Source organism: Phaseolus vulgaris, chromosome 7 (genome assembly GCF_051622355.1).
Source record: "Phaseolus vulgaris cultivar YP4 chromosome 7, ASM5162235v1, whole genome shotgun sequence".
Classification (NCBI taxonomy): domain Eukaryota; kingdom Viridiplantae; phylum Streptophyta; class Magnoliopsida; order Fabales; family Fabaceae; genus Phaseolus; species Phaseolus vulgaris.
The window spans coordinates 27,553,341-27,578,106 of record NC_143504.1 but is presented as its reverse complement, the minus strand read 5'-3'; the positions used below and the strand labels follow the sequence as shown (position 1 = coordinate 27,578,106).

The 24,766-nt window shown below is 35.2% G+C and overlaps 2 pseudogenes; both read left to right on the top strand.

Moving 5' to 3' along the window:
• LOC150025857 (uncharacterized) lies at nt 1-21,686 on the top strand (annotated as a pseudogene).
• A 1,020-nt stretch (nt 21,687-22,706) lies between these two features.
• LOC150025856 (uncharacterized) lies at nt 22,707-24,542 on the top strand (annotated as a pseudogene).
• Nucleotides 24,543-24,766: the final 224 nt, after the last annotated feature.

Below are 24,766 nucleotides of genomic sequence, written 5' to 3'. Positions count from 1 at the left end.
ATGGTGTACGATGTTCTTGGGCAACATGAAACATTTGAACCATCCAATTCTAATAACAGAGAGGAGTCTCCCAATGTAGAAGCTCAACGATTTTATGATCTGATGTTAGAGGCTAATAAGTCATTGTTTGAAGGGGTTGTAGATTCTAAATTATCAATGTGTGTGAAATTGTTAGCTTGCAAGTGTAATTGGAATGTTCCTAACCAATGCTTGGATTTTATGACAACAATGTTGTTCGATGCTACGCCCATAAAAGAGGGTTTGCCCAAAAGTTATTGTGAAGCTAAGAGGTTAGTGTCAGTGTTGGGGTTGAAGGTTAAGAGGATAAATTGTTGTGTAAAAGGTTGTATGTTTTTTTATGACAATGAATATCGGAAAAAGGGATGGACGACTACTACAATGTAAATTTTTTTCATCATGAACGATATCATGACCCAAAAGTCGGAACAAGTAAAAGAAAACCAATTCCTATGACAAGAATATTCTATTTTCCTATAATTCCAAGATTACAAAGATTGTTTGCATCCATGCAAACTGTAGGACAAATGACATGGCACTATGATAATAGAAGACCTTCGGGTGTGCAACGACATCCCTCTAATGGTGAAGTTTGGAAACATTTTGATCAATTACATCCTGAATTTGCTGTTGAGCCATGTAACATACGACTTGGTTTATGCTTTGATGGATTTAATCCATATACTCAAGCATTAGCAAAACCTTACTCTTGTTGGCCAGTAATTGTCACTCCATATAATCTTCCTCATGAAATGTGCATGTCTAAACCCTATATGCTTTTGAGTTTTCTCATTCCCGGTCCACATAATCCCAAGGCTTGTATCGATGTTTATTTACAACCACTTATCGATGACCTTAAAAGATTTTGTGGAATGGTGTTCAAACATACGATATTTCAAGGAAGCAAAACTTTATGATGCGAGCAAGACTAATGTGGACAATTAATGACTTCCCTACATATGGCATGTTGTTTGGTTGGGGGACTCAAGGTAAATTGACTTGCTCGTATTGCATGGAGCACACAAAGGCCTTTAGATTAGAACATGGAAAAAAATAGTTGGTTTGACTCACACTGTAGATTCTTGCTTAACGATCATACATTTAGGAGGAATAGAAAGAATTTCGAAAAGAACAAAGTTGAAATGAGTGGGCCACCACCTATGTTGACATCTGAAGAGGTTTGACATACAGTTAGGAATCTACCAACAGTCATAGGTGAGCCTCACATGTCCAAAATACCAGGTTATGGAGAGTGGCATAATTGGATAAAAAAAGTATCTTTTGGGATCTTCCATATTGGAAAGATAATTTATTGAGACACTATCTTGATGTTTTGCATATAGAGAAAAATTTCTCTGACAATATATTCAACACGGTCATGGATGTAAAAGGTAAGACAAAAATAATGATAAGGCAACAAAAGACCTAGCATTGCACTGTAGGAGACCTGATTTGGAGTTAAAGTTGCAAGCTAATGGTAAGACTCTAAAACCAAAAGCAAATTACACTTTAACAATAGGGGAATTTAAGTTAGTTTATCAATCGATAAAAGAACTTTGTATGCCTGATGGTTATTCTTCAAATTTGGCAAGATGTGTGGATGTAGACAAGGAGAGGATACTTGGGATGAAAAGTCATTATTATAATATATTCATGGAGTGTTTACTTCCTATTACATTTCATTCATTACCAATTGATATAACCCAAGTAGCTACGAAGATGACCAAGGAAGCAAAAGAGAAAGCACATGGTGAATTGTCATCTCAACGACCAATTCATAAACCCACCAAGGATCACATGGACCTCATCAGAGTACCTGAGCATAAACCATCACACCAACTATTCTTCCTTTTGGTCTTCTTATAAGATACAAATATGTTGTAAATAATTGGGCTCAATTTAGGGGTCCAAATAGCAAAGATAGGCTAGAATAAGGTGCCTTTAGCATAATAGGGGATGTGGGTAGCATTTTAGGTTGTTTCTAGCCCTTTTGGAAGACATTTTGACCTAGTTTCTAGAAGGACAAGCCTCGGATGCGGGTTTGACTTAGTCAAACCCTAAGGCTTACCATTTTTTCCCTTTTCTCATCTTACCCCTTTAGCTTGTTCTCTAAGGCTCCTTCACCTATAAATAGGAGGCCTACCTAATATATTTGACAAGTTGAAATTAATAGAAGAAGAGTTACTCTGCACAAATTATGTGAGGTGTTAGTGAGGTTTGAATTCCTCTTAGCATTTAGGTCTTATCTTGTGAGTATTGAGAGCTCTCAAGTGGCGGCTATCATCACTTATCTTAGCGGCCAATCACACTCCAAGTGGCATGTTCCACTTCTCAAATCCATCAGATAAGCTTTCTCCTTCCTTCATCTATTCTTCCATTATCATTCCATATTTACTCTTTGTATCATGTTCTTGTTTGATTTTCCTTGTTTCCATTCGACAATTCTATTTGGTTTCCTTTCCTTGTTCTTTAATTATGCACCTTCTAGCGTCATTTGCACCTTATAATTGTCTTTTTCTTTTGCTCTTTAGAAGTGAATCTTCACACTTACTTAACCACTTTGTTAAGTTCGTGTCCAGTGGGGATCTTCTTAGAGTTCTCACCATAGTCTTGCTTAAAATCTCAATCTAAGTAAAGTGTCACACAAAAAATGAAAAATCCTAAAATCAACTCACATCACCAGTGCATGTTTTGAATCCACTTATCGAAGTCAGCCATTTCTTCAAAGATTTGTGCTCGGCAACATTAAAGGATCATGACTTGGTTAGAATGGAAGAAAATATTTCAATAACTCTTTGCAAGTTGGAGAGAATATTCCCCCATGCATTCTTTGATTCAATGGAACACCTCCCAATTCATCTTGCAAATGAAGCAAGACTTGGTGGACTAGTTCAATATAGATGGATGTATCCATTTGAAAGGTATGAAAAATTATATTGTTATTATGTCAAAATACTTCATTTATTTGTCTAAATTCATCTCCAATTACTTAATTATTGGTTTTTGGGTGACTCTAAACGCTCAGTCAAAAATAGGGCTCGAGTTGAAGGATCAATTTATGCATCTTACTTACACCAAGAGACAATTCACTTTTGTTCCCACTATTTCAAGAACTTCATGTTGGCACCATGAAATCTTTGAAATGAAATACCTCGTGGAAGTGGAAGTTTTCCATCAATGTTATCCATCTTAACCAGCCTGGTTGTTCTTTATGGAAAAAGTTCATTCATTGGTTTAACCATAAAGAATAGAACTTTGTCCATGTTCATGTTTTGATCAATTGCAATGAAGTAAAACCATACCTCGAGTGAGTATATGAAATAATTTACTTAAATTTTTGACAAAATTGATCCTCTAAATAAGCCATTATTGATTTTGTTGATATGTTCCACAGTTCATTCTTACAATCTCAACATATAAGCTCATCAAATGCTTCAAATTATATACATGCACATTTCCCTGAATGGTTTACGGATCACGTATGTATATTTCAATCTGATTAAGTTATGTGTTATATAATAATAAAATATAAATAAGTGGGTACCTCTTGCCTTTATAGGTTAGAAATGAGTCTTTAAATGTAAGAAACATAGACATAAGGGAATTGTCATATGGCGCTTTCACATGAGTTAATGAATGGCACACTTACTTTGTCAATGGGTACAAATTTCACACTATGCATGGAGCAAGGGGAAAAACAATAAATAGTGGTGTTTATGTAAAAAGGCTCATAGAAGCAGGTCATGATGATTTCTATGGTTGAACATATATATGAACTAGAGTACAATACTTAAGCTCCTTAAAGAAAGTGGTGGTATTTTATTGTCAGTAATTTGATCCATCACATAGAGGTACAATAGTGGAACCTAAAGATGGAATTGTGGACATTCACATGGAGAAAAGGTATTATCCTTTGATCCATTTATCCTTACACAGAATGTAAGAAAAGTATATCATGTCCCCTATCCGACATCAAGAAAGGACAAAAAAAGTTGATGTGTTGCAATTAAAACAAAGCCTAGAGGTCGCATTGAATCTCTTGATATAGAAGGTGATGTTCCTTACCAAATAGAAGAAATGTAACATGTAAATGAAGTAATTAAAGTTGAAGGTATTTCGGGATTCCAACATTCACAAATTGATGTTGAAGAAGTGGATGAAGATAATGAATTTGAAGATTTCCAAGAAGAGGACAATGAAAAGGAGTTTGAAGATAGTGAAAATGGGGACATTGAACTTGATTATATTGAAGAGGATAGTGAAGATTGGCAACTTGAACGAAATGATTTAGAAGAAGACAATGAAGAACACGAATTTGATGATGATTAAATTATGTGTTATGAATACCATAATTGAAATTTAATCAGTGTTATGTGTTTATTAGTGTTGCTATTTTCTTGTTTACGTAATAACATAATGATTTTTCTTTATTATGTTGTGTTTTTAATTGCAGTATGTTTCATTCATTTATAATTGCTAACATAATTTTCTGTTATAGATATGTCTTCAGGAGGATGTGACCAACCAAAACCTGACTTATCTAGTTGAAATAAGGGGGAAAAGGGTCATGAAGCGTAAAAGGAAATGATATGTGCTTAAAGTAAATATCCCACTTCTACCAAATGCACTTATTGCACCTGTACCTTCCCCATCCCAACTCCTGCACACACATCTTGTCCTGCCCTAGGTCTCACGCCTATCTTAGAAGGTGTTGTGTCTACAGCTGCATCTTTCCCATATCCTGGGACTGCAAACATACCTTCTAAATCAAGAAGAGACATTGCTCGAACCACATCTTCCCCAACCCCAGTTGTGGCATCAGTGCCTTCCCTATCAGTTGCAGGACCCTCAACATCCTCAGTACCATCACCATTACCTAGGTTACACCATTATCAACACCCTCACCGCTATCAGTTCTTTCTAGAATTGATGATTGTTCTATTTAGGATGATGCACAAATTTGTCCTGATAGAGGTGATGCAGAATCAAATATTGAGAAGGATGCTCTCTTAGTCGGTCATGCTCTGCCTATGATTTCTCCTTATGGTGATGGGTAAGTAATAACCATAAATAAAATCTTTCACATTATTTCTTTCATCAATTTATTATCTAATAATTTCTTTATTACTTGTTTTCTTTAAGGTTTCATCCATGTAGAGTTGCATCACAAGAAATCACATTCACCATTAATCAAAAATATTGTCAGCCATGGCTTACATGGGGTTCAATGACTGACAAAGACAGAGAAATCTTCTTTGAACGTTTTAAAATATTTCTTATATTTAATATCAATAATACTTGTTATATTAGTCTTGTTGCATTTAATTAAAATGTCCATTTCTTTTGGTATTGTGCATTTTTAATAATTGAATTCTCAGTTATTATTTCTTTAAAGTGTTGTATTCACAAAGCTTCACATTTTTAACCACAAATTTTGTGTTTACATAGAAAAAAGTTTGTTGGAAACTTGAAGATGAGGAAAGGATTAGAAAAAACTTCCACTCAAAAGCCGCACATAGGTTATCTGAAATGTTCGTGGAAGCTAGAAAAAAAATGGGAAAAAGCCTATTTGGATGATTATGTGTGGACTTTGGTGCTAGGTGTATTCAAGACAAAAAAAAATGAACATCTAACACGGGTGGTTCTTTACACACATGTGGCTCCATTAGTACACAAAGCATGCAATTCGCATGGTATGTATTCACGAAACATATAAGTTGCATTAGACTTTGTTTGTAATTGGTTTTGAATTATGTTTTATGATTACATGTTATTCTATTATACAATGTTTGAAGGTTAGATATTTGATAATACTCATTGGATTATATCCAATTTAAGAAGTTGGATGATATTGTTTTGCATAAGAATAATATTATTTATGTTTGTTGTTTATAGGCAAAAGAGTTGGTTCGTCCTACATATATTGATGAGGTATTTATGTAGACTCATATATGAAAAAGTAATGGTGAATTTGTTGATGAAAGATTGAGACGGACACACGTGAGTTACATTTTTTTGTTATTTTTCTTTATTTTAGTTATATATTGTACATGTGACATTATTTTTGTGTGTCAATAATAGGAAGAATTTCAAAGTAGATTTACCCAAGTTAGATCAGAGGTTGCTTCCTGTAGATCACAATCTGAATCATCCCCCATACATTCTACAGAGGAAGACATAATTAGAATTGAAAGTTGGATTTTTGCTGTAAATGGCGAGAAGAAAGGTCAAATCTACAGGGTTGGAAACCTGGCTCATAACTTTAAATTTGGTCATACTCTCACCTATCATCAACATTCAAATTCCTCTAAGGATTCACCAAGCTTTTTGTTGTTAGAGGAACAAGTACGAAATTATAAGGAACACAACTATAAACTCACTAAGCACGTGAAATTATTAGTTAGTATCATTCTTCCTTTCTTTCCCCTCGATGCACGAAGTGCCGTTGAACAACAATCTAAACAAGTACTGTCGCAGCAAGAACCACCAAGGCAAAAGGAACCACCTAGAAAACAACAAGATGGCGATAATGATTATGCAGACTATTAGGATTATGGTTGTAGTTCTTTTGAACAACAATTTACATTACAAGTTCACTTGACTTTTGAATTAAGGATCTTTAGTTATGTTTCAAATTTGTTTGAATTTTTAGATATTTCAAGTTGACTTGACTTTTGTATTATGTTATCTTTCATATGATGAGACTTCAATTATGTTATGTTTGAATTTGAAATTAAATGTGTGTTTTATTTTATGTTAGGTGTATTGAATGATGTTTGGTAATAGATTGTTCAATTAGTATATCTTAGATATGTGTTGGATATGTTAAATTATACAAGTGTTAAAAAAACACATTCATTTAAATACATGAATAGATATTTTGATGGATGTAGGATTACCTACGGATTTACCCATGAAATACAATTGATGGGTAATGTGTGTGTAGATTTTACCTACGGATTGGTGTCTGTGAGTATTACCTACGGATTGGTATTCGTGAATATTACCTACGAACTGTTGTTCGTGGGTATTACATACGGATTACAGTAACCAACAAAATCATATTCCATAGATAAATTACCTACGTCAATATTACACACGAATTTCTATTGTTTTATATGGATTTGTTCCGTAAGTCTATCAATTTTTTTATAGGAATGGTGCCCCTTCATTAAATAAGAAAAATTTATGATGAATCGATCCAACTAGTCATGATTTTTTTTATTCCAACTTTTACTATCAAAACAAAGTGGTAGTCTAGAATTACAAGCACCTTAATTTTTATTTTCTCCCAATTATCTTTATCTTTTTACGCATCTAACTTTAACTAACATTCTTATTTAAAAATATGTCATATAAAAAAAATATAAATGTGTTGTTAATTTTAACCAAAACTGTCACCTTCGACTATTTAAAATCGGCCTTAAATTTTTAGTTAATATTATTTTTTATATATTTCATTTTAAGTTACTTTTTATAAACTTCTAATATAAAAAAATTATGTTGATATTATTGGACGATTACTGTGTCATTACTTATGCTATTTACTTTTTGTTTTTTATCAGTTATTTAAAATGCTTATTATATATTTTTAATTTTTAAATAATTATTTTCTGAATTTTGGATAGTCCTTTAATTTTATATATATTTTGACTCTGGACTGAAAAGGGAATACGAATTATATACTGTCTATACATGTGTTTCCACCGGTTGACCGGGATCGTCTTTGTGCGTGGCTTGTCCTCGCGAGCTAGGGCACCTTCGTTTTGCTCTGTTTGCGAGTACCTGAAAAGAAGTGAACAAAGGGGCGCCCTCGCGGCCGTTTGCACTCCGACGATCAAGTCAGCTTAGCGAGAAACATCAAAGATGACACACCCTCTGAAGGTGGTCGAGAACTTATACTGAATCACTGAAACTGTGTTGCCCTAATTGCCTTCTGCTCATAGTGGGTGCGCAGCGAAAACAACTAGGGTTTGTGCTCTGTGTAACTATGAGAATTAGGTCAAAGCTTTCTCTTTTCAAATGTCCCCAGGCCCCCTTTTATACACCTTCTGCATTTAAAACACGTTAAAGCGCATCGAAAGCGTATAAAAATATTCCTTGGAACGTTCGAATCTTAACTAAATTAATGCGTACCTTAGCGAACTTTCACCGAAACCTTTAATGAGCATGTGCGCATCGTCACGTGCCCTTCTGACTTGATTGTTATTCTGCGCAGAGGGTCCCACAACGCCGCAACCTAACTTAGGGTTATTCCACTGTGTGAGCCCTCTTTCCTCGAAGTGCTTCTGGCGCGTGGGGTGACTTTTTGGGTGCCAACTCATGCGCCCCAATCGCTAATCACTCGCCCTGGGGGTGTATCTACCTTTCTCTCGTATCATGCATGTGGTTCTCCCCTGGTCATGGCCCTCTCATAGGTCATATCTGTCCCAAGGTCTCCCAGCAGTGGCGTGGATACTTCACGAGTCAGGTTTACCCCCTACTGATACTAGAACTTATGGCCTTGAAGCCACCTTTCTTTGTTACTGTCCTGAGCTATCAAGGTCCAAGGCTTCCTCATGGTGTCGCCCCCTCCACGGTCTTTCCTAACCATGGGCATCGGGGGATAACACCATCGATATCTCCGCTTGGGTATGTCTTCTCTTGGCGACGCCTTATCTTGGTGACGCCTTCTTTTGGGCGATGTCTTTGCTTGGCGATGCCTTTGCTTGGCAATGCCTCTCTTGGGCGATGTGTTTGCTTGGCGATGCCTTTGCTTGGCGATGCCTCTCTTTAGCGATGCTTCTCTTGGGCGATGCCTCTCTTGGGCGATGTCTATGCTTGACGATGCCTCTCTTGGGCGATGTCAGGCCACCTGATCTTCCATTATCTAACACGTCGGTGACACACAAAGCGGCGACAACCGATTATGTATGCCGCAGAACGCCACTTCCATAAACGGCGACTATGTTGACTTCTTGACCACCCGCCTTTCTCTTGTCCACGATCACACCAGGTAACCTGATCGGTACAACATGTAAAATATATATATATATATATATATATATATATATATACTTTTTTCATAAAATAAAGTTAATATTGAAATGAAATTTGAATAAAAATAATTGTTAGACATTTTAAAGAAATTAAATTACTTATAACTTCAAAATAATATACCAAAACTAGCATAAAATTTGATCACCTAAATAATATTAAGCATTGCCCGATTAATAAAAATAAAATAGAAAAACACAATTAAATTACAGTTTTGAAAAAAAATTAACAAAAAGGCAAAAAAAAAAGAGTTCTTTGACTAAATTATCTTTAGCATATAAATTAATTTTAATTAAACATTAAATTATATTTTTATTACTATTTTATAAACATATTTTTATTATTACTATTACTTTTATTTTACTATTCATATTCTTTTTATTATTATTCCATAAATTTATTATTATTATTACTGTAACATCCCTAATTTTACTCCTTTTTTTTATATTATGCGTGTAATATCTAATTAACATATAAACATATATTGTTTTCTCATATTTGTATCTCAAAATATATCCCTCTTCATAGGGATTTAATATATACATCCAAAAAATTTAAAAACAAAACAAAGCAAAGCATTCAATTTAAATCTATCTAATCCTTCTGCTGCTCACTGAGGAGCTATATTACCTGCAATCTCATCTGCTCCCGTGTAAATACACGATCATCACAGTTAGAAAAACAACACAACCAAATAACAGGGTAAGCTAGCCATATAAAACAAAATTCTATAAAATTTCACTTTGAAATTAATAAAACATAAATCATAAGTCTCATACAAATTCTGAAATCATCAAGTGTCATACAAATTCTATATTCATCTTTCACATGTCAGACTTCCACTGACTCATATAACAAAGACACTTGACTCTACTTCCGGAAGACTCGTGCGTTGACTTAGACTCAGAGATCGGCACCTGTCATACTATATCACTGTGAAATCCACACAGCTATGCGCATATATAATCTCAATATCATCTCTCTCCTAGTATGACAGGGTTAACTCATATAACAGGTCAAGTTAGTTATCTTTCAAACAATTTACCCATTCATATGAACCTCCTTCGACTCTCACCACCTGAATAACTTCATCTATATGATTCCATTATCTCAGTAGAGTCAGGATATCTCCTTATAGACGAATCCCTAGTCAATGCACATCCTAAACAATCTTAACACGGTATTTTCTTTCCTGAAAATACTATGTCTTGATCTTAATTTCACATCATTGCACACTTCTTTTAACACATCAATACACCATACAATCATAACATATAATTTAACTTTCTAATAATCCAAATATATCCAAAAAGTTATTTAACAATAGTAATCTAAAATAAACTATGCTAAAATAATAAAAATAGCAATATTCATATATGTATACAAAATTTTGGATTGAACGAAAATATTTTAGGTTGATCAAAATCACACCAGAGAGCCCCCAGAAATTTTGGATTGAACGAAAATATTTTAGGTTGATCGAAATCACACCAGAGAGCACCCAGAAATTTTGGTTTGAACGAAAATATTTTAGGTTGATCGAAATCACACCAGAGAGCATCCAGAAATTTTGGTTTGAACGAAAATATTTTAGGTTGATCGAAATCACACCAGAGAGCACCCAGAAATTTTGGTTTGAACGAAAATATTTTAGGTTGATCAAAATCACACCAGAGAGCACCCAGAAATTTTGGTTTGAACAAAAATATTTTAGGTTGATCGAAATCACACCAGAGAGCACCCAAATTAACAAAGTCCCTGCTATAGCTAAAATTACTCTAATCAACATCAACAACCAATACTCAACAACATTATAATTGTATAACAACAACCATATATCCAATTTCACCTTCAAATCTTCTAGCCCAGTGTTCTATTGGAAATTAAGGCTAGCTTCCCTTACCTGAAAATTAGAAGATATTCACTAAGAGCTCCAAAACCACCAAGAACCCAAAGGTAAATTAACCTGTATCACAGAGTCCTAATAAAAAATCTAACTATATCACTAAGACCCTGAGCTAACAGAGATTAACCCTGAAGCTAAAAGGGTCACATGCAAGCAAGGAAGAAAACAACCTAACAAGTTCCAAATTTGACTCAAAGAGAAGAGCAAAAATGAACTTACTCTATCAGAGATTCTGATCGGGCAGTCTTGTAGTACTTATTGCCAACAGTCTGATGGTGGACTCTGATCGTCGAACAGATGAATGAGGAAGTCAGAATTGTAGAGAGAAGGGGGAGGAAAGGAAAAGAACTTTCTAGAGAGATGGTGGTTCTTTTTAAAATGAAACCTGAATAACTGAATTTCTATTTATATGCCCTTTTCATTTAAAATTATTCAGGAGTCATTTAAAATATACCACTTCTACTCTAAAGTAATTTTCTAGATCCTTACAATTACCATTAATTTTAATTTTATTATTAGTACTCTTTTTCTTATTTTATAATTATTAATATTTTAAATATTAACTAGCAAAAACACATATCGTGAAAGTGTATTCACAATTTTTATAATTTTTATTTTAGTGAATAATTAATTAAAAAAATACAGTATATATATATGTAAAATAGAATTAAAAGTTTATATCGTGGATATTTCTAAAATAAGAAGTTATTTTATTTGTTATTGTTATTTAACCCTCGGTTGGACTGAATGGCAAGCCCCGCTTCTAGACTATCTCTTCTTGTTACACTTTGAACAACGTTCCGCTGAAACAGAAGGGGCTCTACCTGTTGATCACACTCTGACGATCAAGTTAGTGAGAGCATACAAAATAATAATCAGTTTTAGTCTCTAGTACTAAAAAACAGCATACATTTACCAGGGGTCTCAAGCCCTTTTCATAGTTATTCCTCTAACGGCTTTCACTCACGAGAAGATAATCTCTATTGAAAGCATAAAATAATAACTAAAATCCACCTGCTCACGCACACCTTTCACGTTTGGGTGCTAACAGCAGGAAAATATTTTGTCCACGGGCCACCTTCACTCACGATGCTAACAACAAAAAAGAATCTTGTGCACCTTTATTTTCGGGTGCTCTCCACTTATTTAACAACTTTATATATTCAACTAACAAATTTATGCATATATTTGTTTAACTAACATCTTTGTGTATATATCGACATATTATTTAACTAACAACTTTATATTAATATATGACCAAACTTATTATTTTCTCTATTTTAATTATTCTCCATCGGGCTTACCAACGAAACTGGGTCGGGCTTTCAGGCCCAAAGTCAAGCTGACCATACCCAAACCGAGGTACCGAGCAAACATGCACTCTTGTCCAGTACACAAGTCTCCAAGCTCGCGTTGAGCTTGGCTAAGCAAAAAGGCTTTCTAGTGCTTTGGTGGTTGACGCGACGTCTTCCCCAGCGGGTAGGTAAGGCATGATAAACGAAACATTTTTTAGGTTACATCTCACCACACTTAATCCAAAGCGTACATCCTCATCAACGGTGGGAAATTATTACTGCTTGGCATTCCCATACTTGTATAAGCCAACGTTTGAAAACTTATTCTCATTTCACTGTTTCATTTCTCTTAAACCTCTAAAACCCTCTCAGACTTCTCAACTTCTTTTCCACACTTCCACTTCATCACTCCAGAAACTCTCGCGCACTCAAGATCTTCCGTAGCAAAGAAACTCCTTCCTCTTAATCACTTATCGTAACAGGTATTTTCTCTTTACCTTTCTCCATCATTGAGCATTCATCTTGCCGATAATATTGTCTGAGCTTGGATTCTCTCTGGATTTATCATTTTTTGTCGATGATTGTTGCTTACTTTCTGATTGCATTGTATGACTTTAGAATGTGTCCTTATTTTAATCTTAAATTGCTCATATTTTTTGGTCTGAACAATGCTTCTGTCTGTTTCGTGTTTGTGTTTGTTCTGGATATAATCTGTAATGGATTACAAAACCTTGTATACTTAGCACCCCAAAATCTTTTAGATGAAACCTCCTTTTATACCTCTCGTGAAAATGGTGTAACTTTAAGAAAAAGTGGTTGTCATTTCGGTAAAGAACATGATAGATTTGTAAGAACAATTTCGTGTAGGGAGGATGAGCCAGTATGTTGCGATGAATACTCGGACCCGATGGTCCATTCTGTTATATTTATGCCACCGTTTTCAAAAAGGTCATTTTGCACCTCCCCTTATCTATTTTCGAAAAAGAGTTTTTCACCAAGCTCAACGTAGATCCTGCCAGCTACACCTTAATAGTTGGGCATTCATTCGTGCTTTCACCATTATTTGTTCCCAACTTGGCCTTTCGCCGACTGTGGAAATCTTTCTTTATTTCTTCGAGGGCAAACACTTAGGTCGTCAACTATGGGTATCCTTTAACGGTGCCCCTGGAAGAGCTTTGCTCACCCTATTTCAATCTTTCAATAAAAATTTTAAAGGCAAATTCCTAAAACTCCGATGTAACAAAGGATATATGACCCTTCTGGACAGGTTTCCTTTGTATTGGACCCAAAAACCACGATTCCAGAGTGCTCGACACTTGGAAGACCAGCCCCTTTCAGATCAGGAGGTCTACAAGTTCCTGATGAACCTAAAGGTTGTGTTTGATACCGCGTTCCTTCTGAGCAAAGAGTTCACTCTTGGTGCTCTAAAGGCTTATACCGGTACTCCTCATTCCCTACTCTTGGTGTGACTTATTTAACTATTGTTATTAACCATCTCTTGTTTTCTTTGCAGGAATGATGTTATCCAAAATCAATAAGAAAGAGCTAGAAGAGATGGCTAAGAGGATGAGGGCAGCTGCCTAGATGCCCAAGGATTCCTTAACTCAAAAACTAAAAGCTTTTGTCGCCGCTACCCAAACCCCAACTGATGAAGACGAGGAAACCACCTCAGGGCTTGTCTTTACAAGAAAAAGGAAGGTTATCGTTGCCCTTATCGAGCATTCTCACTCAAATGGAAGGGCTCCTTCCCATCATGTTGCTCCTTTAGAAGGCCAAGCTCTGCCTCGTGATATGACAAGAAGGCGAAGCGGAGAGCTCCAAAGGGAAAAGCATATGGGACCCGAGCCTTGACGTTCCTTCATACTTGGAGAAGGCCCTCGTGAAGCCATAAAGTAATTTGGAAAAGCCCTCGCCACAAGTTGCTTGGATGTAACAAGGATGAAAGATCGGAGGGTGGCGGAGGACTTGAAGGCTTAAGAGAATGCTTAGCTCCGCAAGGAAATGGAACACCTACAAAATGAGCTCAAGCATTCCAAAGGCTTGAAACAAGAAATTGAGCGACTTTTAGCTGAGAAGACTAAGGAGGCAACAAAACAAACCCAAGAGGTTGCACATCTAACTGAAGAAAGGGGCAAGCTCTTAGCTGAAGTCAATAAACATAAAGGAGCTCTGGCCCGAAAGGATGAATATTTTGCCAATGAAGCTGAGGCATTCAAGTTGGATACTGCCCAATCCTACCTTGTGGGATTTGAAGCAGCCATCGAACAAGTGTTAGGTCTTCACCCTGAGATTGACTACACAGAACTTGGCCCGGGTAAAACCGTAGTTGATGGTCAACTTACGGGTGATTAGCTTGAACGCTTAAGGCCTGTGATATGCTACACTTTCTAACCACTTGAACACTTTATATTTAACAACACATTTACTTTTCCTTATGCCTAATTGTTCTCGAATATCTTTGCCAATGCATGTATCGTTACTTAACATAGTAAACTTCAGCTAGATTAAGCGTAATAACTACTGTTAATACATATGTGGATAACCTTATTACTTAAGCTAACCCGTCTTGAGCATGAAGTAATAAAGATAACAAGAATGCAACTTAGGCAAAATCTAAGCATGGTCAACAAGGGAATTCTCACTTAACAAGGAACTAAACTTTTCACGAACTATACACCATATCCACAACAAGCCTATGCTAAATCTCGATGTGCATAGGTGTATTTCACCAACTTGGCCAAAGGCTATACATCTTGATGTCGTCAAGCTTTACTTCGAAGAGTGCTTACCGAGATAGTCGCACCTTTCCGAGCTCAGTCATCTTACCCTACGCTAAGAATGGTTCATTCACCCCTTAGGGTGCTTAAACTCGAGTACCCGCTCGTGCTCCAAGTTAACCCCAATTATCGTAAGCGTAGGAGGACAATTCCACTACGCATCATTTAATCATTCCACAGAGCGCCTGAACTCGGGTGATCGTGGAAATGGAAATGGAAAGAACATAAGATGAAGAAAGACAAGTGATAACCAAAATTAAAACACAAACATGATATCATAAAGAGGAATGGAAGGGATGGTGCAAAAGGAAGATAAAAAAGAGGAAGGGAAATATTTGTTCTACTTTAGCTACACATCCTTTTTGACCTCATACACATTAAAGATTTGTTCTACTTTAGCTACTCATCCTAAATATACATTTGGGTCACTATCCCCACTAAAAGTAGGTAAGTTTACAAAAGGAAAAGAAGTCTTCGGTGATTGGTGTTGATGGCGCCTTTCTTCAAAATTGTGCACTCTCCAATCTTGGTCTTTTTCTTGACTCCTATAGTGCCCATGAAACCTTGTAGTGCACCTAGTTTGCGCTTCCTTTCTCTAGTTATTCTCTCTTGAGTCTTTTCAAGCTGGAGCATTCTTTCTACTACTTGTCTCATTTCTTCATCTGTGTGGGCCAAGCTTCTCTTGGCATCCTCAAACTCCCCCAAAAGACGTGCCTTTTGAGGATATTGTGGTTTAGAAGATTCCCCTGAAGATAAATGATACATGATGTTGCACAAAGAAAACAAACAATTAGTGAAAATAACAATTAATGCACTCACTCACGTGTATCACTTGGCTATTTAGTAAGGATGGGAAAAGGTTAACTTCACTCAAGAAAGGTTTTTCAATTTTTCCAAAAGGTCTACACTTGGTAGCAACACTTCAAGTGAAAGAAGTCAGAGCTCTTAACACTTCCTCACCAAAGAAAACCCCCAACAAAACATATGAAAATTTAAAGACAAGCAAGAAAATTTTAAAGAAAGAAAGCTAAACCAAATTGGAATTAAGATAATGACATAACTGAAATCAAGACAAACAAGAAAAATCACTTGTAAGACTCAAAGAAACTTACTTAAACATTTGATTATGAAGTTTTGATGTTCTTAAAAATTGTAAAAGCAAGAAGGATAAAATTCCACAAAGTTGAAAACAATTTGCCACATAAAAAGAATCCTCTTTTTAGTACTTTTGAACTTGAAAAGTGAATTGTACTAACTTTTTTGTGTGTTTGTCTATGATTTTGTTTTATGGATTCAAAATATCCATAATCTTGGCATGCATATTCTAATTCACTTTCAATTTTCACAAATAGATTGAGATTCAATTCATATGATCACTTGAATTCTTTGTTTGGAACTAAATTAACTTCTACTCAAACAAATATCTAGTTGCTTTTAGTTCTTCACAATTAAAAGAAAAATAAGTAGAAAGGATTTAAAGACTCCTAGAACACTAAGAACATAAGACTCAAGCAAAAATAAGCAAGGAAAGAAAAAGAATGACCCAAACAATTTAAAAGCAGAATTTAAAGTGTTTAATGAATAAAAGGTGAAATTGTAAAGACAAGAATTGAAAGGTGTTGAATTGTAAAGCGGAATTAAATTTCTAGAAGATGAAAGAAATATTGAAGTGTGCTGGAATTTAAAGCAAAAAATCAATTATGGAAAGATAAGCACAATTAGAACCATGCTCTGATTACCACATGATGTGAGTTAATTTTAAGATTGCACATTTTATGGGTTTCACTTTTGTTTATGATTTTTTAGATTACAATTTAAGGTGAGAACCCAGAGAAGATCCCCACTGGACACAAACTTAATCAACTGGTTAAGTAGGTGTGAAGGTTCACTTCTAGAGAGCAAAAGGAAAAACACAATTATAAGGTGAAGATGATGCAATGATGCGTAATTAAGAACATATAAGATGGAATGACTGAATGAAAAGAAGATAAATTAAACAAATGGGAATGAAGAAAGAGGCGCAAGGAATAAAAGGGAAAAAGATGAAGAGAAAGAAAGCTTATGAGTATGGAGGTGGTGTCACACCACTTGGAGGGTGGGAGGCTCCAAGATAAGTGGTGTAGAGCCACCAGTTGAAGTGCATTGCACTTAAGATAAGACCCACTATGAGAACTCTCAAATCTCACAAAAACACTCCTGCAAAATTTGTTTACTATATTCAAATTCAATGTGTGAATACATGAGGCAAGACACTCTATTTATAGGAGAGAGTGTCTTGAAGAACAAGATAAAGGGGTAAGGGTGTCATTTGTGAGAAGCCTTCTAGAAGGTAGGTCAAAGAAACCCTAAACCTAAGCACTTGTTATGAAAGGTGGGCTTGGCACAAGCCCAATTACTAAGCACACCTTACTCAAATTACTAAGCACACCATACTCAAATTACTAAGCACACCCTACTTAAATTACTAAGCACACCCTATTCTAGTTTATTCTTCTATTTGGACCCCCAAAGTCGGCCCAATTTATTTACATAATTTCTCTTGTGGAAAGACAAGAAGGAAGAACTTATGATATTCTGGTTTATATATGTTTCTTCTTTGCTAATGCTTTCTCAAGGTTTGGTGGGGACTGGCTTTGTATACTGAGATGACTGGCCTATTTGTGAAGTGATTGTTATGCCCTTAGTCATATGCTGGTTGATGTGGTTTATATCACCCGATCACTTAAAGTATACATCTTTGGCCCACTTAGCTCAGACCCAACAGATAAAAATCGACCCAAATAAAGGCAGGCCTAATGGCCTTGAAAGAGGTCGACTTAAGAAGATAGCGAATAAATTAAATGTGCCAAGAATAAAAACAAAATGACTTAAATATCTAATACAACTAAATCAGTTGTAATATATTGCTTCAAATCTCCACAAATGGAGACGATACTATGCATATCAATACCCCAAAAATAAAGGGGATATATTAACAACTTATTATGCGAATACTAATTCCTAAAGAGGTATCGAAGAGTGTTAAGATAGAGATCCTTTCATGAGCAACTACTTCAGGATAACTGCTAAAATTCTTTGAATTTGGCCTAGTGTTAACATCAATAGTTAATGGTATTTTCTGACCTCTTGTTTTTTGTTCTTGTCGGTTGACCAGAAACGCCTTCAAACGTCTACGACAATCTCACGCCCAAGAATCCCTGCGTTCACTCGTGCTTTCCTTCTGATTGAACACCTAAAACACAAAGACAAAGGGCACCCTAAAGGTCGTTTGCACTCCGACACTCAAGTCAAATTTAGGCTAGGAAACACCAAAACTATTAAGTGTAAAGCTTTATGTGTTTGTGTGTGTTAAGCCGCACAAATGAATAGCGTACCTTACTAAGTTTGTTACTTCCCTTTATATAGCCTAGGGTTTCCACTGTTTCCGTTACCCAAAATAGGCTTCCTGAGGGGGTGGGCCCCAGCGCCACTGTTACCCACTCTTAGGATAACCTAGCGTGTGGGGTTCCCTAACTGGAGTGCAACCTCTGACATGATGACCACCTGGATGCCTCCTCGTGCACCTGATCTCTAGGGTCACCCGTCCTGGAAGCGCCCTAGCTGTCCATGCACCATGCATGCAGCTCACTGTTGGAACGTGACCCTCACAAGTCGTATCCTTTCCAACGACTCTATACTTGTGTTACGCTTGAACATGTCATCCACTCCACATGCATGGACTCTCGTGACCTAGGCTTCTCCCTTACTGATAACTGGTGCGTGGTCTGGGATCCACATCTCGTGGCCCAGCTCTGTTGTTCGAGTCCCTGATGTCCGACCTCTCCACACTTCCTAGTGGCACGTCAGTACATCCTGGTGATCGATGTCTGACCACTCTTTGGTTCCTTGGTGCACGTGCCTCGCGAGACACTGACCCACGCCGCTCGCGAGACCCCGCTTACGTGGCCCCAACATTACTACTGGTCAACGAAGCCCAAGGACTGGTCGGTACATCTTTAATCTAGTAGGTCCTCTACCAGATTTTGAATGAGGAATTTCATCATCAACCATTTTCCTGTTGGTAAACGAATATGATAAGCATTAAGAATATGAAACATAATAACATATATATAATGTAAAAATAAACTAGAAACACATATAAATATATATTCCTTATTCCTCATAGGACTATAAAGGAAGTTTCCAAATTATATATCTTCTTTATATAATAAATAATAATGATACAAATACTATTAGTATTTTATAAATTTATTATTTTCTTAATTTTATTATTTTTATCATTTTATAATTGTATTATTAATAATATTAATATTATTATTGTAACATCGGTAATGTAACAGACCTCCTCCCCTCCCTCCCGTTTTTTTGACAAAATGGTTCACTTTTTTTTTTTGGTCAGCAAAGAATGAAATTAAATTTAGAGGGATACAAAAGGGGTATCTCAACCCTTTAACACAAAAAAATGGTTCACTTACCTATTCATTTGCCGAATGAAGTGAGATTAGGTGGCCCCGTTCAATTTCGATGGATGTACCCTATTGAAATATATTTATACAGACTGAAGAGTTATGTTCAAAATAAAGCTTACCCAAAAGGTTCTATTGCTGAAGGGTATTTGATAGAGGAGGCTTTGACTTTTTGCTCAAGATATTCGCATGGAGGTGTAGAAACAAGGTTAAACAGAGAAGGTCGCAATTATGATCACAATGATGTATGTGAAATATATGCAATTGATTATTTCTCAAGTCTTAGTCGCCCTATAGGAGGGAAAAGTAATGGTAAACCATCTTCTATAGATTTCATATCGAAAGCTCAAGCTCATCGATACCTCTTATTCAATTGTGATGCAATTGACATATCTTATTAGGTATGATAATAATTTCCTATCCTTTATATCTTGCCATATAAACTTATTATGTAGTTTTAACCAATAATATATTGATGCCTTTGTAGAGAGTTTGATGAAAGTGTTAATAGGGGCACTAAAAGAGGAAAGTGGATGAAGGCCAAAACCCAAAGTCAAGAATTTAGTGAATGGTTCAAAACTCGAGCGTTGAAAGATGATGTGAGTTGATTTTAGGATTATTCCTTTTATGGTGTGACACTTTACTTAAGTTGAGATTTTAAGCAAGAATATGGTGAAACTCTAAGAAGATCCCCACTAGACACAAACTAAATCAAGTGGTTAAGTAAGTGTGAAGGTTCACTTCACAAGAGAAAAAGGAAAAGACAATTCCAAGGTGATCATGATGCCAATGGTTGTGGAATTAAAGAACATGAAAGGATAAACCAAATAAGAATTGTTGAATGGAAGAATGAAACAAAGCAAGAACATAACACAAAGAGTAAAAACGAAATGACAAATGGAAGAAGAGATGAAGGAAGGAGAAAGCTTATGTGATGGATTGAGAAGTGGAACACGCCACTTGGATTGTGGTTGGCCTCCAAGATAAGTGTTGTTAGCCACCACTTGAGAGCTCTCAACTACTCATAAGATAAGACCTAATTGCTAAGAGGAATCAAGTCTCACTAACACCTCACACAATTTGTGCAGAGTAACGTTTCTTCTATTAATTTCAACATGTGAAATACACTAGGTAGGCCTCCTATTTATAGGTGAAGGAGCCTTGGAGAACAAGCTAAAGGGATAGGATGGGAAAAGGGAAAAAATGGGCAGCCTTAGGGTTTGACTAAGTCAAACCCGTATCCTCGGCTTGTCCTTCTAGAAACTATGTCAAGATGTCTTCCAAAAGGGCTAGGAACAAACTAAAATGCTACTCACACCCCCTATTATGTTAAAGGCACCTTATTCTAGCATATCTTTGCTATTTGGACCCTTAAAGTGAGCCTAATTTATTTACATAACTTTTCTCTTATGGAAAAGACCAGAAGGAAGAACTTCTGATATTCTGGTTTATAATCTTCTTCCACTGATGCTTTCTCGAGGTTTGGTGGGGCCCGACTTTGTATACTGAGATGACTAACCGTTTTGTGAGGCGCTTGATGTTTCCTTAGTCATCTGTTGGTTGCTTTGGTTTGTATCAGTTTTCTAGAGGGACAAATAATGTCGCAAAGAGGTTTCCAGGTTACCTCATTAATGGATATAGATTTCATGCTATGAAGTGGGATGCCAAACACAAAACTCAAAATTCTGGTGTAACATTGGTTTCATTGACTTCAAGTTTTCCAAGCTCAAAGGATGTCAATCCAAAAATTGAACCCGTAACATATTATGGTGCAATCAAAGATATATTCGAGTTAGATTATTATGGTAATTTCAAGTTTGTAATGTTCAAATGTGATTGGTTTGAGGCTGAAGAAGATAAATATGGACTTACTTGTGTATATTTCAACAAAAAGCTTTACCTAAATGATCCTTTTGTGGTAGCTTCTCAGGTCCATCAATGTTTTTATATCAAAGACCCTTAAGGTGAAAATAGGCATTATGTTTTGAAAAAGGTTCCAAGAGATTTATTTAACATGGGTGACCAATCAAATGGTGTTGAACTAAATACTGCAAACAATGATGGTGAACTAAATTGGGTTAGGGAAGACATGTCTGTCACAATATTTGAAAAACCTTCCTGTGTAAGGCAGAGAAATATTTTTAATGAAGATGATATTGATGAAACTTTATTTGACTTCATGGACTAAATACTTAAAAATAGGTAATATTTTTTTTACCTTTGACTGCTTACTACTACTATGGTCTTATATATTTGCTTCTCCAAATATGGACATATCATTACACTTCTGCATAAAGTCATGCGTACTATCTTTGTATCACACATTATTAGTTGGACTTCATTTTTGAAAGGTAGAATTCTTGCTATTCAGTGTTATCTAGCCATTTTTCTATTTGCAACAAACTTATAGTATTATTTCTTGGTAGGCTTGTACCAATTATTTGATCAATCCTTTGTTGGCTTCAACTATTCAAACAACAAGGGAGGATATCTTATATTCACTATTCAAAGATGAACTTATGCTCTAGCGTATCTTTGAGTTATAAGTTATTTATGATACACAAGTTACAATGAAGGTTATATTTGTCACTTTCAATATCTATCATTGACCCACCATTCATAATTTTGTGTTCTTTTTTTAGTCAATGGGAAAGGAAGTAGATTCAAGTAAGGAATTGCTTAGTAGGTTCCAATTCAAACGTGAAAAAGGAAGCATTGTTGAAGTAACTAGGGAACCTATGATTGTTTCTAATGGACAATTTAATTTGTCCAATTATCAAGTGGGATGCCAAAATAATAATACTTTTGCTTCTAGTGCAGGACAATGTGAGAGTAATAAGACCCCAATACAAGCCATTAATGATTCAAAAGCCAATATACAAGCCATTACACGATCTTTTATTCAAGTTTGTGCCAAAAACTAGGGAAAAAAAAGGTAACTACAAAAGAAGAAACAAGTAAATCAAGGCTCGAAAACATTGAAGTTCCCTTACTTGAACTTGCCAATTCAAATGCCAAACAACTATCCAAAGAGAGGATACAAAGAGAGATTAGTTATAAGAGGATTGATAATGTTATGGGAGAAGGATCAAATACAATTGATAAATCCAAGGACAAATCAAAATCTATAATGAGGGCAGGAGGGGAACATGATAGTTCAAGGGTAAATCAAAAGAAGAAATAGGTATTAATAGAAGATTATCACTCAATGATTGAGATGGAAATTGCTCTTAATAAGAAACAACCAACCAGAGTATGTGGACCAATTTTGATTGGTGAGTTTCTTGATCAAAATGGAGAAATAGTTAATCAAGTGGTTGAAGAAGAAAAAGAACACCAAGATGTAGAATTTCAAAAAGAAATAGAAGATGAAGGACATGAAAAAGAAAGTTTGAATGAAGGAGAAGACCATGAAATAATTGTTGAAGAAGGTAATAATACTTTATTTCCCATTTTTAATGCTTATATATATTATATATATTCCAACTTAAACAATTTTCATGTTTAATTACCCACTAGCAAGAAAAAAAACTCGAGGATCGACTCATTGCTTAATAATACATGCAAGATATATTGAAGAGCGTCCAGAAGTGATCTTGGACAAACATGGAGAGCGCCTGTTGGTCCCAATTACAAAGTGGTGTCTGACTTAAGTTATTTTCTTGAGACCATAGCTAGGAATTCAGACTTTTGTCCATTGATTTATACAAATTCAAGGTTTTGCTTAAAGATTACAAGGATCACATATGGAAATATGTGATGGTATTCAAATCATTTTTTTTGTGTAATGATATAATATATATGAGATATTAATTACATGTGTTGATGTTCAGGAAAAATTTATTATTTCTAAGAATGGAGAGAAAGTAATATTTTGTCGCATAAATGATGCATGAAGGCAGTACAAATGTCATACCAAGAGACAATATTTTCTAAAATATCCCACCACGAAAGAATGACTGAAACATCGACCACCATCTGTTCCTGAACATCATTTTGAGAATTTGATTGCATATTGGAAAAATGTTGTTATCCAAGTGTGACAATGTTGTTATCGCATAAATGTTTTGTTTTATGTTTACTTTATTCAATTTTTTTATTTTTGGTTTTGCTTTTTTTTTATATTTTCTATTTTTTATTTTTGTTTGTCTCTGTTTCTATTTTTGCTTCTGTTGCTCTTTCTATTTTTGTTTCTGTTGTTGTTTGTTGTTTGCTATTTGTTGTTGTTGCTATTGTTGTTGTTATTGTTTTTGTTTTTGTTTCTATTTCTGTCTATGTCTCTATTTTCTTTTTTCAATTTTTTTTGTTTTTGTTTTTGTTTAGTAGTATACTGATAATTTTTCTTGTCCCAAAATATAGAACATTAGTGAAAAAAATGCAAGGAATAGGCAAACACAAAAGTATATGCACCGAATGAGACCAATAAACTTTGCTAGAGTTCGAGCTCAATTGATATTGTTTTAATTCTTTCTCTCTCATTGTATAAATCTAGTTATATAATTATTTCTTGCAGCTTCAAATTGCAAATACTCACTATTAATTTTTAATTCTTATAGAGTGTTGCAAAAACGGATGGTGAAGAAGTCACTAGAGCTGAAATGTTTATAAAAATACGTCAAGGTCGTCCTACTCGGAAAGGAAAAGTAGTGGATGAAGAAACAGTAGATACCATTGTAAGTTTATTTTAATTTACAAAACGTGTGTATGTGCTTCTTTCTTAATCATTAACTACGATACATGTACATATATTTCAGTGTATGCTTGAAGGTTCTATGCAAAACGCATCAAGGGAAACTATGGAAAAAAAACATTTGAATCGATGTTTGGAAAAGAAAGGCCTGGTCGAGTTCGTTGTTATGGAAGGACTGTGACACCATCAGTATTAAAAAGGAATCAAGAAATTGTCTCTATCCATAAAGGGTATGCTATTGAAGTGAATTCTCTAACTCAAAAGATTGAGGGTTTAAAAGAAATTGTGAAATTCGTGCTTAAGCAACAAAACCCAAATTTGAATGAGGCGGATACAGAACATATGATGCCATGAGATTTAAGGAAATAAAACAGTGTAGTTGCTTCAGGTTCATCTACTTCCACTCATGGTCCTTATTTGGACCAGATATAGACATATAATTTGCATTCAATTTGCACTCAATTTGTATTTATCTTATTTTATTTATAAACTTGATAATATTTTAAAAAGTTTGTACATTTTGTTTAATTATTCCATGATGACGTCAACATAATACTAATATTGGACATGAGAAAGAC